This window comes from Grammomys surdaster, unplaced genomic scaffold, assembly GCF_004785775.1.
Source record: "Grammomys surdaster isolate TR1022 unplaced genomic scaffold, NIH_TR_1.0 334, whole genome shotgun sequence".
In the NCBI taxonomy this organism is placed as follows: domain Eukaryota; kingdom Metazoa; phylum Chordata; class Mammalia; order Rodentia; family Muridae; genus Grammomys; species Grammomys surdaster.
In genome coordinates this window covers 775024-779733 of record NW_021604753.1, presented here as the reverse complement: position 1 = coordinate 779733, position 4710 = coordinate 775024, and the positions used below count along the sequence as shown (strand labels likewise).

The window sequence follows — 4710 nt, the reverse complement described above, 5'->3', positions numbered from 1 at the left end:
TACACCCCGAGGTGGAGCAGCATTTTCTGTTAGGAAAAGAAACTCTCATAAAAAGTCTTCTCTGGAAGATAAGCCATTACCAATACTTTTGCAGAAAAATGAACCAGAGGTCACTGAAGATGCTCCAGAGGCACAGCAAGTTCCAAAGTCCTTGTTAGTGGATGAGAAAGCAAATACTGAGCTACAGGATTTAAGACATAAAAATGAAGAGAAACTAAGAAAGAATTCGTGAGGTGCAGTAGTTTCCTCAAAGGAATGTGAACTTGATAAACATAATTTTCCTTCAGAGAATTCACTTGAAGAGAACAAGACAATTTCTCCCAAGTTTGTGTATCCTACCTTCAGTGTTTCTTCAGTGAACACAAAAAGGTCTCCACCTGAAGAACAGTCTTCAGTGGGAACCATTACATGTACTAACTTCTTGAAACAGACAAATGTACAGAGAAATATTCCGGAGATACAAATAAAGGAGGAAAAGACTAGCTTATCATTGATGCAGGTCAGAAACATTTTGGGACGTTATGTGTAAGTCTTGTGGCATGATTTATACTGCTTCCAACCCTGAAGACAAAATACAACACTTCCAACATCACCGCCGATTTCTGGAAGGAATTAAATACTTGGGGTGGAAAAGAGAACCAGTAGTAGCAGAGTTTTGGGATGGGAAGATTGTATTGACCCTGCCACATGATCCAAGAGTTATGCCATCAAAAAGGCCTTTTATGTCCTGTCAGAAGCAAGCGCCACTAAAGAATGATCTAGAGCTTGGCGGTGTTCAGATGTACCAGAACTTGCAATTTGTGTAGTAAGTAGAATCTGGGTCTTCAGACTAAAAAGAAGAAAGCACATTGCAAGACGACTGTTTGACACTGTCAGGAATTGCTTCATGTTTGGCTGTTTCCTGAGCACTAAAGAAAATGCATTTTCTGAACCAATACCAGATGGCAAATTATTTGCAGCCAAGTACTGCAACACCCCGAATTTCCTTGTATATAATTTTCATAGCTAAAGCCAATTGCAACCACAAATCTGGTACTATGTGGAAAAGTTCAGCTAGATAGAAACTAATTAGTATCAGAATGAAAATCATAAGACTGTACACATGTACATACTAGTTTTGTGTGTAAGGGTAAACATTAAAACAGCTCAGCAGAGACCACAAACAACTTGGCAAAGACCACAGGACGGCTTGCTGAGCTTGCTGAGAATAGCCATAATAAAAATATCAAGCCCCTCTAAGGACGAGGTGACCAGAAATGTAGAGACAACCAAAGGCATATCTTGACCAGTCTAAACATGCCCAAGTGAGTAATGAGCTACCTGGTGTTTATCCTAGAAGGTCTGAGGCTTCATGGTCAAAAATAGTGGGCCATCCAGCCTGTCAAAATGATTGCTTACGCAAAGTGCTGATGTTTGAAATATCCAGTCATATGTAACCATGCCAGAATTTCCTGCTTTTCTCTTCCCCTTTGTGCCTCCCCCTATAAAAGTTCTAAACTTCCTGGGGTCTTCATCGAAATTCTCTCCCCTGCGTGGGATGAGTTTGGATCCAAGGGTCCTTGTTAGTAAACTGCCTTTTGCCAATTGCATCAAGTCAGTCTCTCATGTCTCCTTGGGTGCGCACTGATCGGGACTTGAGTTGGGGGTCCTTTTCGTGGGTCCTTGCATTTGGGGGCTCGTCCGGGATTTGCGCGACCACCCAGGACACCCGAAGACCTTGGAGGCAGATCTGTAGGAATGGGAATGGTATGTGTCTGAGTGTCTAAGTGAGTGAGTAAGGCACCAATGCTTTTGCTGTTTCTGTATTTCTGTATTTTGGTTTCAGTTTTGGGCAGCTTTTGCTGCTGCTTCTGTATTGCAGCTGCCACTATAGACCATGAGGTCTTAGTTGGCTGGTGGGGGGCAGACATGACTGGAACCACAGGCTGCAACTCTTGGGGGATGCTTCAAGAGTGGAAGGGAGTCTGGGAAGCCAGACTGCCCTGTTTCTGAATGGAGGAGATGGAGTGCTCCTTCTCTGGGGAAAGACGTGGAATCCTTCCCATCTGAAATTGTGTTTGGCTGGTTTTATAAAACCAGATGCGGGAGAGTGAGAGTGTGTCTGACTGCGTTAGTCTTTTGTGTGTTTGCATTTTTGTTGTAAGTTTTTGTTAAGTTTTGACATGGGACAGACTGACAGACTATGGGTGAGAGGATGGAAAAAAGGAAAAAACAAATAAAGAGAGGTCTGTAACTTGAGTCTGGGGTTGGGCTGCGGCGTGGCGGGTCCGGGTGTCGCTGTTCCCTCCCACGCGTGCAGGAAGAGGGTGCATGTGTGTGAGCATGGGCTCAGGGGCGGCGAGACCAGCCCCGCGAAGGCCAGAGTGAGAGAAACCTCGGACCCCTGGTCTGGGTCCGAGGTCCCGGACACACTGAGAGCGTCGGGCGAGAAACCATCTGAAAACAGGAGGCAGAGTCTGAGGGCCCTGCAGTGCAGGATGGCGGTGAAGGGCCAGTTCTGGTAAGACACTGTTAAGATTTGCTGAAAAAAAGATAGGCCAGCTTTGGGTTTGAGAGAGAGAGCGGAGTGCAATTTTCGAAACACCGGCTCGCAGAACTTTCCAACAAGCCACGATGGCAGCAGCCGGGAGACTACATCTCCCAGCATGCAACGGGGCAAGCTTCCTATCTGTTACTTCCTGAAACTTGGTACTTTCAGGCTCTGAGATTGCCTCCTCTCACACCTAGCTTTCCCAAAATACGGCTCAGAGTGATAAGAGAAGTGGGGACAGCAGCAGACAGGTGCAGTTTTGTTAGAGTGTGTGTGAGGACATCACGTGATCACCCATGTGAGAAAGATAAGTTTCACAAACAGGACGCAGGGGGCGGGGCCAGAGCCATCCACCCCCACGGAGAACTGAGAACTGAGTGGGGAGGGAGCGGCTCGATAAGAAAGTGCAGCCGGCCAGCAGAGAATACCTACAGGGAGACATAGCTATTGCACTTGGAACTGTAACTAACTGAAATACCATTTGCTTGTTCACAGTGTATCTTTAACAACAGAAAGAAACTTCTTTTTTATAGTCTCTGCTTTAGACAAGATTTACCTCTTTCTCCAGGGTTAGAGAAAGACATGTTTGAGGGAAAATGTTTTATTATAGAGATGAGAGAAGACAACTATGGACATCTACAAACATCCAAGCCTCAGCTGTGTTTTTTTTTACTCTGCCATTGTTGAAATGATTTTAAGTTACAATGCTGTGCTTATTTGAGAAATCACATACTGTGCTATATCTCTGATGTTATCTCCTTATACACTGCTCCTCAGTTCTTTCTGAATTGTTTGGTTATATTGTATGCCTATGGAAATTTTACTTACATGTATATCTGTGAATTTCATGACAGAGAAGGATACAGATTAACTAAAACCAGTGTTACAGGATGCCATGAATCACCTTTAAGTGTGAATATTATAATTGAGCCAGGGCCTTCTATAGGAACAGTAATTGTTACCAGCTCTGGGGGTTATGAGACTTAGAAAATAGGCTCTGCTGAGTTCTAGAAAAAGAAGAGAGTGTTCCCCTTAACTTGGTGTGCTGTAGGCTTCAGTGAGGTACAATAAGAATATAGAGATAGGTGTTTAGACTCTGGGTTTTTTTGGTTTTGGTTTTGGTTTTTCGAGACAGGGTTTCTCTGTGTAGTCCTGGCTGTCCTGGAACTCACTCTGTAGACCAGGCTAGCCTCGAACTCTTGAACTCAGAAATCCGCCTGCCTCTGCCTCCCAAGTGCTGGGATTAAAGGCGTGTGCCACCACCACCTGGCAGGTGTTTAGACTCTGAACATGAAAGAGAAAAAGAAAGTGTAGACATGAAAGAGAAAAGGAAAGTGTAGACAGTGAAAGAGGAAGGAGAGAAGATGAAGATAGAAGGAAAAAGAGACAGAGAAAGTTTATCATAAGAGAGAGGCAGAGGAAAGAAAGAAAAAGAAAGAAAGAAAGGCTAAGAAAGTAGAAATATTGTCCAGAGAGGAGAAGATATAAAAGCTAGAGAAAAGACAGAAGAGATTGCAGGCAAGAAGGATTGTGGCCAAAGTGTAGGAGAGAAAGACAAGAGATAAGATAGGACTTAGACAGACAGGAAACCTGGGTGACTAAAGGCGGAAGCCAGGCGGAAGAAGAGTGATACAGCAATGCTTACTGGAAAAAGATCAGTGTGCTTACTGTAAAGAGAAAAGGCAGACCCCCTGAAGACAAAATTGAAGACACAGATTAAGTTTGTCCAGACAGGACCAGAGGTGACCTGGGAAACCCCTACTGGCTTCATGAGTTTCAAAAACAGCTGGAAGTCCCAGATATCAGTGAATGGCTAACAGAATTCCCACAAAGACATTTAACTTCTTTAGTTTGCTCCCACCAGAGAAGACTTTTGACATCATCAAGTATTCAATAGCTCCTGACCAATGGATGAGCCTGTTGCTGACTGAAAGGGTGAGCTTTTCACCACCGGCCATGTTGAATTCTGCCACCTTGCTGCCTGTGACTGACGACTCTTCTCCCATCCATCACTGTGTTGAACTGGTATACAGATGACAACAGAAGGTAAGCGGATGGTGGGAGCGGCGGTGGTAGATGGAAAGTGAGTACATGGTGCAATCTATAGACAAAGAGGACTGCTGACATCTGCAGAAATACTGAGAGCCTCTTCGAACCAAAGAAAGTGGCTGTCATCTACA

General features: G+C 44.4%; 1 pseudogene; it reads left to right on the top strand.

Annotated features, from left to right (window-relative positions):
* Nucleotides 1–1009, top strand: part of LOC114630266 — a 4529-nt pseudogene extending 3520 nt beyond the window's left edge.
* Nucleotides 1010–4710: the final 3701 nt, after the last annotated feature.